A 12538-nucleotide genomic window follows, 5' to 3' on the forward strand; every position below is an offset into this window, starting at 1 on the left:
ACACGGACGTTACCCCCCTAACCCCTACCACACAGACCGTGAATGATTCCCATCCCTGCCATACACGGTACCCTGAGATAGTTAACCCCGAGATAGTTACCCCCGAGACAGTTACTGATACCCCGACCTGGTGTAACAAGTTTATCACCTGGTATTCACTATCTTACACAGTAGAAGCACTCTTAGTACTGGAAATACTCTGCAGTGTTGTGCAGACACTTCGACTCAGGAAAAGGCGAAGGAGAGCCTCCCGCTCTCGCACCCCGGTATACACGTTTAGGTCCCCTATTTTCGGACTTCACCAAACCCCCCAACCCCTCGAGTGAATTAAAGTGCATCCGTTTATCTTTATGTGTGTTTTGTTCGTTCAATAAAGAAATGTAAACCTCTGTGCTTGACTGCCAAGCCAGAGGAACTTGTGTTGCTGCTATTTGTACAGTTTAAAGTGGTCTCGATTTTTTATTTATTGTTTGAGTGAGGATAGTTTATTGAGGATAGTTAGGGTTCCAGTTTTTTATTTTGTAATGCATGCCTGAATGTCATAGCGCCCCGTAGAGTTTTATAATGATGTGTACATGTAAAATGATTTTAGGTTAAAAATTGTGATTCATAGGATAGGGAAGTGTAGAGCCAGTGAAGTGTTTTTGGGTGCCCCGCTTGGTCAGAGAACGAAGGCGCCATGGTAATGTGATCCTTCGCGCTTCGCATTGAGGATCACAAGGAGGGTGTGTAGCCATCTGGGATGGCCACTTCTCGATTACAAAATGGACACTTTGCAAAGGTTGCAGGGAAAATGGACAATAGGGAGAAAACAAGCAGGTGAAATGAAAATCGCTTATTGTCACAAGTAGGTTTCAAATGAAGTTATGGTGAAAAGCCCCTAGTCGCCACATTCTGGCTCCTCTTCGGGGAGGCTGGTACGGGAATTGAATCGTGCTGCTGGCCTGCCTTGGTCTGCTTTAAAAGCCAGCTATTTAGCCCTGTGCTAAACCATCCCTTAGGTTCAGGTTCAGGGTTTGTTTGTTTATTGGAGCCGCAGCTCCCAGAGAAGACCAAAACAGTAGGCCCATTAGCATACTAATGGCCCATCTCCAGGAACAAAAGAGTAACATTTGAGTAACCGATACTAAGGCAGACACCCCGGCGCCAGAGGAGACCTGAACAAAGCAGGCCAACGGCCACCTAGGACACGCCCAGACATCAGGGCACCCACTCCTTTATTGGATGAAATCCATAGGAACGATCCAGAAACGGCCCAATTGATTGGGGCCAAGTTCAAGGCCCGCTCAAAAGAGAACTCTTTTGTAAGAAGGAACTCCTAAGAGAGAGTCGTTCTCTTGGATCCGGCTCTCACCGAAGAGAGACCTGTCCAACGGCTGCAACAGAAACAAGTAAGTCCAAGGTCAACACACGCTACCAGACAGACGACCTTAGCTGTTATCCCGTACCAGTTCCACCCCAGCAGCCTCAGAACCAAACAACGGCCATTGGTCCTCTGACTGAGTGGGCGCCCGAAGCTGCTTTAGCAGTAGTGATAGTTTAGTTATATTTGGGCATGAGTATATTTAACTGTGTGTGTAAATAAATAAGCATTTGACTTTGAAGTAACTAACTGGTGTATCGAGTCTTTCGGTTTCTGTCTTGGTCTGCAGTCTCTGTGAATATAAAAACCTAACGGTAACTTCCTGTTTTCCAGTTTTTCCCAAAAAAAGTGACGTCAGAGGGAAGCTGTGATCTGATTGGTTGAGTGCAAATCTGCCCCAAATTTTAAAACAAATCACTGCTAAACTCGTAAACTTAAATTAAACTAATTAATTAATTAGTGATGGCTGGTCAGGTGATGTGCTTGAGCTGCTTGATGTGGGAGCTGGCAGATCCCATTGAGAGCTGCGCGACCACATCTGCAGTAAGTGTTGGCTGCTCGAAGAGCTCCGGCTCAGAGTTGATGAGCTGGACTCTGAGCTTCAAACACTGAGGCACATCCGGGAGGGGGAGACTTACCTGGACACTGTGTTTCAGGAGGCAGTCACACCTGTCAGAGTAAGTAGTTTAAATCCTGCCAGTGGCCAGGGACAGCAGGGTGTGACTGCAAGTCAGGCAGGTAAAGGGAACCAGCAGTCAGGAACTCAGGAGCCTCAGCCCATGACCCTGTCCAACAGGTATGAGGCACTTGCTCCCTGTGTGGATGGCGAACAGGGCTGCAGGAAGGATGAGTCAACTGACCAAGGCATCATGGTTCAGCAGGCCATTCAAGGGGAGGGAGTAAATAGGCAAGTTGTAGTTGTAGGGGATTCTATTATCAGGGGGATAGATAGTGTCCTTTGTGAGCAGGATAAAGAGTCCCGCATGGTATGTTGTCTGCCCGGTGCTAGGGTGTGGGACATCTCTGACCGGCTTGAAAGGAACTGGAGAGGGAGGGGGAGGATCCAGTTGTTGTGGTCCATGTCGGTACCAACAACATAGGCAAGTCTAGGAAAGAGGACCTGTTTAGAGATTATAAAGAGCTAGGATTCAAATTTAAAAACAGGTCCTCAAGGGTCATAATCTCCGGATTACTGCCCGAGCCACGTGCAAATTGGCATAGGGAGGCAAGAATAAGGGAAGTTAACACGTGGCTGAAAGAGTGGTGTGGGAAAGAGGGGTTCCTTTTCATGGGACACTGGCATCAGTTTTGGGACAGGGGGGACCTATACCGTTGGGATGGTCTCCACCTGAACCGAGCTGGGACCAGTGTTCTGGCGAAAAGAGTAAATAGGGTGGGCAATAGGACTTTAAACTAGAGATTGGGGTGGGGGGGGGGAGGGGTGGGGAGGGGAAGTCAGGGAACCAAGAGGTGAAGTAATCAGTGGGAAGCGTTGCTGCTTAGGAATACAAAAAAGCATGAAAAGACAAAACTCAGGTGAGGTTACGATAGTCCCCATCCCACAAAATATGACACAGTGTATGGAAAGGCTCAGTAAACCAAGGTCCACCACACTAAGAAAACAAAAAGGGACGGTCAATAGAGAATTAAAGATGCTGTATTTAAATGCGCGCAGTGTACGGAACAAGGTAGACGAGCTTGTGGCCCAGATTGTGACTTGCAGGTATGATGTGGTAGGCATCACAGAGACGTGGTTGCAGGGGGTTCAGGACTGGCATTTAAACATCCAGGGATTCACAATCTATCGAAAAGACAGAGAGGTGGGCAGAGGGGGCGGGGTTGCCTTGTTAATTAGGAATGAAATTAAATCAATAGCACTAAACGACATTGGGTCAGATGGTGTGGAGTCTGTGTGGGTAGAGTTGAGGAACGACAAAGGCAAAAAACTATAATGGGAGTTATGTACAGGCCTCCTAACAGTGGTCAGGACCGGGGGCACAAAATGCACCACGAAATAGAAAGTGCATGTCAGAAAGGCAAGGTCACAGTGATCATGGGGGACTTCAATATGCAGGTGGACTGGGTAAATAATGCTGCCAGTGGACCCAAGGAAAGGGAATTCATTGAATGTTTACAGGAGGGCTTTTTGGAACAGCTTGTGATGGAGCCCAGGAGGGAACAGGCCATTCTGGACTTAGTGTTATGTAATGAGCCAGACTTGATTAAAGGTCTTAAAGTAAGGGAACCCTTAGGAGGCAGTGATCAAAATATGGTGGAATTCAATCTCCAATTTGAAAGAAAGAAGGTAGAATCAGATGTAAAGGTGTTACAGTTAAATAAAGGTAACTACAGGGGCATGAGGGAGGAACTGACGAAAATCGATTGGGAGCAGAGCCTAGTGGGAAAGACAGTAAACAGCAATGGCAGGAGTTTCTGGGAGTAATTGAGGACACAGTACAGAGGTTCATCCCAAAGAAAAGAAAGGTTATCAGAGGGGGGATTAGGCAGCCATGGCTGACAAAGGAAGTTAGGGAATGCATCAAAGCAAAAGAGAAAGCCGATAATGTGGCAAAGAGTAATGGGAAGTCAGAAGATTGGGAAGGCTACAAAAACAAACAGAGGATAACAGAGACAGAAATAAGGAAAGAGAGGATCAATTATGAAGGTAGGCTCGCCAGTAACATTAGGAATGATAGTAAAAGTTTCTTTAAATACATTAAAAACAAACGGGAGGCAAAGGTTGACATTGGGCCGCTCCAAAATGACGCTGGTAATTTTGTGATGGGAGACAAGGAAATAGCTGAGGAACTAAATAAGTACTTTGCGTCAGTCTTCACAGTAGAAGACATGAGTAATATCCCAACAATTCCGGAGAGTCAGGGGGCAGAGTTGAATATGGTAGCCATCACAAAGGAGAAAGTGCTAGAGAAACTAAGAGGTCTATAAATTGATAAATCTCCAGGCCCAGATGGGCTACATCCTAGAGTTCCAAAGGAGATAACTGAAGAAATAATGGATGCGTTAGTTATGATCTTTCAAAAGTCACTGGAGTCAGGGAAAGTCCCAGAGGAGTGGAAAATCGCTGTTGTAACCCCCCTGTTCAAGAAGGGAACAAGGAAAAAGATGGAAAATTATAGGCCAATTAGCCGAACCTCGGTTGTTGGCAAGATTCTAGAATCCATTGTTAAGGATGAGATTTCTAAATTCTTGGACGTGCAGGGTCGGATTAGGACAAGTCAGCATGGATTTAGTAAGGGGAGGTCATGCCTGGCAAACCTGTTAGAGTTCTTTGAAGAGATAACAAATAGGTTAGACCAAGGAGAGCCAATGGATGTTATCTATCTTGACTTCCAAAAGGCCTTTGATAAGGTGTCTCACGGGAGCCTGCTGAGTAAAATAAGGGCCCATGGTATTCGAGGCAAGGTACTAATATGGGTTGACGATTGGCTGTCAGGCAGAAGGCAGAGAGTTGGGATAAAAGGTTCTTTCTCGGAATGGCAACCGGTGGCGAGTGGTGTCCCGCAGGGGTCAGTGTTGGGGCCACAGCTGTTCCCTTTATATATTAACGATCTAGATGATGGGACTGGGGGCATTCTGGCTAAGTTTGCTGATGATACAAAGATAGGTGGAGGGGCAGGTAGTATGGAGGAGGTGGGGAGGCTGCAGAAAGATTTAGACGGTTTAGGAGAGTGGTCCAAGAAATGGCTGATGAAATTCAACGTGGGCAAGTGCGAGGTCTTGCACTTTGGAAAAAAGAATAGAGGCATGGACGATTTTCTAAACGGTGACAAAATTCATAATCCTGAAGTGCAAAGGGACTTGGGAGTCCTAGTCCAGGATTCTCTAAAGGTAAACTTGCAGGTTGAGTCCGTAATTAAGAAAGCAAATGCAATGTTGTCATTCATCTCAAGAGGCTTGGAATATAAAAGCAGGGATGTACTTCTGAAACTTTATAAAGCATTAGTTAGGCCCCATTTAGAATACTGTGAGCAATTTTGGGCCCCACACCTCAGGAAGGACATACTGGCACTGGAGCGGGTCCAGCGGAGATTCACACGGATGATCCCAGGAATGGTAGGCCTAACATACGATGAACGTCTGAGGATCCTGGGATTATATTCATTGGAGCTTAGGAGGTTGAGGGGAGATCTAATAGAAACTTACAAGATAATGAATGGCTTAGATAGGGTGGATGTAGGGAAGTTGTTTCCATTAGCAGGGGAGACTAGGACCCGGGGGCACAGCCTTAGAATAAAAGGGAGTCACTTTAGAACAGAGATGAGGAGAAATTTCTCCTGTGAAATTCATTGCCACAGAGGGCGGTGGAGGCCGGGACGTTGAGTGTCTTCAAGACAGAAGTTGATAAATTCTTGATTTCTCGAGGAATTAAGAGCTATGGAGAGAGCGGGTAAATGAGGTTGAAATCAGCGATGATTGAATGGTGGAGTGGACTCGATGGGCCGAATGGCCTTACTTCCACTCCTATGTCTTATGGTTTGAACCTTGTGGCGGTCTCGAAAGACACCTGGCAGTTCGAGAGCAAACGTAATTAGAATTCAGGAACGCGACCATATTGACCGCCATATTCAGAGCCAACGAAAGAAATAAACGTTTAGCAACAGGATCGAGGGTGAATTAGCACAAAGAGCGCAAGGGAGCCTAGCAACTGCACCGAGGCACGGACGGGATTCGAACCCGCGATCTTTGGTTTACGAGACCAACGCCTTTCCTCTTGGCCACCGCACCGCGTGCAACGGAAGAGTGTCAATTGCACTGTGAGTTGTTACCATTTGGAGTCTGGGGCCAAAATTGATGAGAGAAGATGAATCAGTAGAACATTTAAAAAGATATTGTCAGAACTTGAGAACGGGAAACAACCGTGATTTAAATGCAAGGTGAAAAATGCAATAGAAATACCTCTTACAAATAGGTGCAGGTAGCGTCAGTTGAATCTTGTCCCTTCCCGCCCCTCCGACACTATATTGTTCTCAGTGAGTTGAGCAGTGAGCGGGTGCAGGGTGGTCACAGGCTGCTGGATGTTCAAATGTCGCTATTTCCGCTTACTCACTTCCGAATGCAGCTGATAACCGCCGCACACTTTTTCAGCTTTGAGTCTGCGGTGTCCCCGGTCACAGTTTCCGTTTGGTGCTCTTATACCATTGTGATATCCTCGACATTGCTGCCGCTGCTCGATTCTTGTGTCTTGTTGGATCTCAGTGCAGTGGGACCTGAATCTGGATTTCTGCTATGACAGATAATTGCCTGCGCCGAAGAGCGATTGATTCAGGAACTATAGCGGGAACCGCCTCTCGCTCTCCTCGTTATGATCTCTCTACTCAGTATTTCCTTCACTGCAAAACCCCCATTCTCCACTCACTGTGTAACCAGATATTATTGTTAATTAAATAATAATGATTATGGTGCGGGTGACCGTTACGTTGGTCAAAATTAGGCTGATTCTGAATTTTGAAATTATTATTGATTTCAGTCCGTTTCTGTCAGACTGGAGCCACCAAGACCCAGTGGAACACTTGGACGCTGAAATGAGGGTTGAAGAGGATATTGACGTCACACATCATTATGATCTATCCTGACGATCCTGATACACAGTCAACATCCGGGCAGCTTGCAATGTTCATGTTCCGTCTGATTGGAGAGAATCTGAGTAGCAGCAAAGGTAGAAGTGATCTCAATATGACACACATATGGAGAAATACCAGTACACAAATATAAATATCCCTATATATGCCTGTGCCGTCAATCACATTACAGCAGAAAGGCAGTGGATCCCAGAAATAAACCAACACCGAGAGGGGGAGAGGATAGGATGGGGGTGGAGGGGGGCTAGGGGGAGATATTCATTTGGGTGCCCGGGACCCAAAATGGCGGCGCCCGCGGGTCGCACATGGGGCGCTGGGGGGGGGGGGGGGGGTTGGGGGTTGGGGGGTGTTTGGGATGTGCTGTCCTCGTTCTTCTCCGGGGATTGCGGTGACCCCCCGGGACCGGCACACTGCCGCGAAATGGCCCTTTTTGCCGCAGCTCTTACAAGTAGCTGCGCGGGCCGGGCAGCACTGCCAGGGGTGTTTCGCCTGCCCGCAAAAATAGCAGCGGGCCCCCCCCCCCCCTGGGGATGGTCTGGTGCTTTAACCGCGCAAGCTTGCGTGGGGGGGGGTGCGGGTGGGGGGGGTGCTGGGGAGTTGATCGCGACGGGGGTCCACGTAGCCCAAGGGGCTGCCGCGCGGTCGGGGCCGTACGCGCGGGCGTTTTGCGCGGCCACATCAAGGGAGGCTGCAAGGGCCCGTGCCTCTGAGAGTCCTAGCGAATTTCTTTCTAAAAGTCTTTGACGAATTTGGGGAGAGTTCATGCCTGCCACGAATGCATCACGAATTAGCAGGTCCGTGTGTTCGATCGCGTTCACTGGCAGGCAGTTGCAGCCTCGTCCCAAAATTATCAGCGCGCCGTAGAATTCCTCGAGCGATTCTCCGGGACTTTGCTGTCTCGTCGCGAGTTGGTGGCGCGCGTAGACCTGGTTTATGGGCCGAACGTAGATGCCCTTCAGCAATGCGAGCGCTGTCGGGAAATCCTCTGCGTCTTCTATTAGTGAGTAAATTTCCGGGCTCACTCTCGAGTGCAGGACCTGCATTTTCTGCTCTTCCGTGATCCGGCCGGGGGCCGTTCGAAGGTAGTTTTCAAAGCATGCTAGCCAGTTCGTTGCGTGGGGGCTAATCCGCAGGCACTCCGGAGCTCCATAGTCTTTTAAGCTCACTTAATAAATTGTAGCGCACAATGACTTACGCGAGACGAGAAGCGATGAAGCCGATCTAGGCTTTATTAAGCGAGACTTGTCCCCAGCAGCTCAGCAACAGAATGAGGCTGCGGGGAGAAGCTCGAGCTCTTATACTCCGCCTTCAGGGCGGAGCCAGAAGTCGGCAGATCCAACCAGGACCCGGGACCTGTCAGCCAATAGCCTCTCGGCTTCACAGGTACCACATGACCCCTAATACATACCACCACACTCATTCACCCGCACTCACTCTCCTACCCTACTCACTCACTCTTCTCTCTTATGCAAGGTTCCTAAATCAGCGAGGGAATGTCTGCAATGAGAGAGAAAGGGAGAACTGGAGCGAGACATGAGCACGACTGGCGCCGGAATGTGACTGAGTGGCCCGAGATTTTTTCATCATAGAATTTACAGTGCAGAAGGAGGCCATTCGGCCCATCGAGTCTGCACCGGCTCTTGGAAAGAGCACCCTACCCAAGGTCAACACCTCCACCCTATCCCCATAACCCAGTAACTCCACCCAACAATAAGGACAATTTGGACACTAAGGGCAATTTATCATGGCCAATCCACCTAACCTGCACATCTTTGGACTGTGGGAGGAAACCGGAGCACCCGGAGGAAACCCACGCACACATGGGGAGGATGTGCAGACTCTGCACAGACAGTGACCCAAGCCAGAATCGAACCAGGGACCCTGGAGCTGTGAAGCAATTATGCTATCCACAAGGCTACCGTGCTGCCCATTGGCGAGCGACGGAGGATAGTTCAGACAGCCGGGAGAAGGCGCCGGAGGCGGGGAAACTGCCAGGGCAGGGGAAAGAGCAAGGAGGTGAGGGACAGGGCAGGGATGGGAGGAAAACATAGAGACGTGGGGGACAGGGCAGAAATAGGGGGGAAGCACAGGGATGTGGGGACAGTGTAGAGATGTGGGGACAGGGCAGAGATGTGGGGAAAGGACAGAAATGTGAGGAAAGGACAGAGGTGTGGGCACAAGGCAGAGATGTGGGGGGCAGGGCAGGAGTGGGGGGAAGCACAGCGATGTGGGGGACGGGGCAGAGATGTGGGGATCGGGCAGAAATGTGATGACAAGTCAGAGATGTGGGGGACAGGGCAGGAATGGGGGGAAGCACAGAGATGTGGGGACAGGGCAGAGATGTGGGGACCGGGCAGAGATGTGGGTCTCAGGGCAGAGATGTGGGGGACAGGGCAGAGATGCTGGGGAAAGCACAGGGAGATGTAGCAAAGGGCAGAGAGCTGGTAGACAGCGGAGTGAGCGAGGGGAAGATGCAGAGAGCTGGTGGAAGGCGCAGAGAGCTGAGGGAATAGCAGTGTTCCGAAGAAAGTCCATTGAATGGACGATAAGAATCGGGGTAAAGTGCAAAATACTGGCGAAAAGCTCAAAGAGGCCGCGGAAAGCGCCAGGAACCGGGAAAACTTCCAACGAACCGGGAAAAGTGAATAGCATATGGGCAAAGCACAAGGAGATGGAGGAAAGCGCAGAGAGCTGTGGTCAAATGCAGAGAGCTTAAATAAAGCGAAGGGAGCAGGAGAAAGGTGCAGTGATCCAGCGGGAATCGCAGAGAGATGGGGAACGCTCAGAGAGCGCGGGGCGGGGTGCGGGGGGATTGCAGGCAGTCCGGTCTCAGTGACAGGAGGAATGCGGAGTTAACACCACAATCAGCACAGCCAGGAGCTTATTGAATGGGGGAGGAGGCTCGACGGACCGAATGGCCGACTCCTGCTGTCACTGTGCATGATCCTAAAATTAGAGAATGTTGCAATTACTCAAATTAAGAGTTTTATTGTAATTACATAAGTACATTTCTTGAAGCAAAGTCGAATTCTTTGTTTTGGGGATTGGGGAATAATGAGGGAGAGAAATGAAGGAGCAGCAGTCAGCTTGAATCAGGCAATTTCCAAAGTTGTAATGATAGAAATGAAGAGACAACTTCTTCATCACAAGTGCTGTTGATTGTGACGTACAAACTTCGCAGATGGAACAGAATGTTGGAAAATGTGAGATTAGACACTTTGGTAGGAGGAAGAACATAACGGAATATTATTTATGACACAACTCAGTTAGCTGGATTGTGACGTACACAGCTCAGTTAGCTGGATTGTGACGTACACAGCTCGGTTAGCTGGATTGTGACGTACACAGCTCTGTGAGCTGGATTGTGACGTACACTGCTCAGTTCGCTGGATTGTGACGTAGACAGCTCAGTTAGCTGGATTGTGACGTACACAGCTCGGTTAGCTGGATTGTGACGTACACAGCTCTGTGAGCTGGATTGTGACGTACACTGCTCAGTTCGCTGGATTGTGACGTACACAGCTCAGTTAGCTGGATTGTGACGTACACTGCTCAGTTCGCTGGATTGTGACGTACACAGCTCAGTTAGCTGATTTGTGACGTACACAGCTCAGTTAGCTGGATTCTAACATACACAGCTCAGTTAGCTGGATTGTGACGTACACAGCTCAGTTAGCTGGATTGTGACGTACACAGCTCAGTTCGCTGGATTGTGACGTACACAGCTCAGTTAGCTGATTTGTGACGTACACAGCTCAGTTAGCTGGATTGTGACATACACAGCTCAGTTAGCTGGATTGTGACGTACACTGCTCAGTTCGCTGGATTGTGACGTATACAGCTCCGTTAGCTGATTTGTGACGTACACAGCTCAGTCAGCTGGATTGTGACGTACACAGCTCAGTTAGCTGGATTGTGACGTACACAGCTCAGTGAGCTGGATTGTGATGTACACAGCTCAGTTAGCTGGATTGTGACGTACACAGCTCAGTTAGCTGGATTGTGACGTACACAGCTCAGATAGCTGGATTGTGACGTACACAGCTCAGTTAGCTGGATTGTGACGTACACAGCTCGGTTAGCTGGATTGTGACGTACACAGCTCTGTGAGCTGGATTGTGACGTACACAGCTCGGTTAGCTGGATTGTGACGTACACAGCTCTGTGAGCTGGATTGTGACGTACACTGCTCGGTTCGCTGGATTGTGACGTACACAGCTCAGTTAGCTGGATTGTGATGTACACTGCTCAGTTCGCTGGATTGTGACGTACACAGCTCAGTTAGCTGATTTGTGACGTACACAGCTCAGTTAGCTGGATTGTGACATACACAGCTCAGTTAGCTGGATTGTGACGTACACAGCTCAGTTAGCTGGATTGTGACATACACAGCTCAGTTAGCTGGATTGTGACGTACACAGCTCAGTTAGCTGGATTGTGACGTACACAGCTCAGTTAGCTGGAGTGTGGCGTACACAGCTCAGTTCGCTGGATTGTGACGTATACAGCTCCGTTAGCTGATTTGTGACGTACACAGCTCAGTCAGCTGGATTGTGATGTACACAGCTCAGTTAGCTGGATTGTGACGTACACAGCTCAGTTAGCTGGATTGTGACGTACACAGCTCAGTCAGCTGGATTGTGACGAACACAGCTCAGTCAGCTGGATTGTGACGTACCCAGATCAGTTAGCTGGAATGTGACGTACGCAGCTCGGTTAGCTGGATTGTGACATACACATCTGGATTGTGACGTACACAGTTCAGCTAGCTGGACGGCTGGTTCGCGATGAAGAGCAATCCCGATAGCGTGGGTTCAATTTCTGGACCGGCTGAAGTTATTCATCAAGACCCACATTCTCAATCTTGCCTCTCGCCTGAGGTATGGTGGCCCTCAGGTTAAATCACCACCAGTCAGCTTTCAAAAGGACAGAGCAGTCTCCGGGACTATGGGCCATTTGAATTTTATTTTACATGGTGGCTGAAATAATGGGGAAACACCATTCAGATGGATGGCATCAAATGACAGTTTTGTCATGTGACTGAGATGGAGAAAGAGATGTGTGTTTCTAAAGAGGGGACAAAACAGTGGTGATCCACAAGCAGTAGAACTAATCGGAGCTTAAATGTGGATGTAGGATTTATTGCGAAAATGCTGGGATCAGTTCATAGTTCCAGAGAAATTTGAAATATATGTTTACTTAAAAATTACAAATACCAGAGTCTAACTTGTCCAATGGACCATTCTCCCCCAGCGACACCGTCTCCACCCACTCTCTACAGCCTGGTCTCCTCCTGACAGCAACACAACACCGACGGCTCCGTGACCTACGGCTGTTTAGCGATGGACTATTCCCCAGAAACCACCAGCCTTACCTGGAAGAAAGATGGGCAGCTGATCACCACTGGAGTTAAGAAATACCCGTCAGTGAGAAACAAGAAGGGAACCTACACCCTGAGCAGCCAGTTAACCATCACCGAGTCAGAGGGGGGATGCAGCAAAATCAGCTGTGAGGTTCGACACAGCGGCTCAGACAAGAGCATTGGAATGAAATGTAAGTGTTGTGGAAACTGTGA

At 48.9% G+C, this 12538-nt stretch overlaps 1 protein-coding gene and 1 non-coding gene across 3 annotated transcripts in view; one reads left to right on the top strand and one right to left on the bottom strand.

The window, feature by feature from the left end:
- The window catches only part of LOC140421519 (uncharacterized), a 331613-nt gene that overhangs the window by 316260 nt on the left and 2815 nt on the right, over positions 1 to 12538 (top strand). For both annotated transcript variants that reach the window (XR_011946880.1, XR_011946881.1), the window contains exon 3: positions 12217 to 12516. The gene's annotated coding sequence lies outside the window, so the exon portion shown is untranslated. The remainder of the gene's footprint in view (positions 1 to 12216; positions 12517 to 12538) is intronic.
- On the bottom strand, positions 6038 to 6109 carry trnat-cgu (transfer RNA threonine (anticodon CGU)). The gene has a single exon. It is a non-coding gene; the product is annotated as a tRNA-Thr (tRNA).

The sequence above is a fragment of the Scyliorhinus torazame genome, chromosome 5, assembly GCF_047496885.1.
Source record: "Scyliorhinus torazame isolate Kashiwa2021f chromosome 5, sScyTor2.1, whole genome shotgun sequence".
In the NCBI taxonomy this organism is placed as follows: Eukaryota; Metazoa; Chordata; class Chondrichthyes; order Carcharhiniformes; family Scyliorhinidae; genus Scyliorhinus; species Scyliorhinus torazame.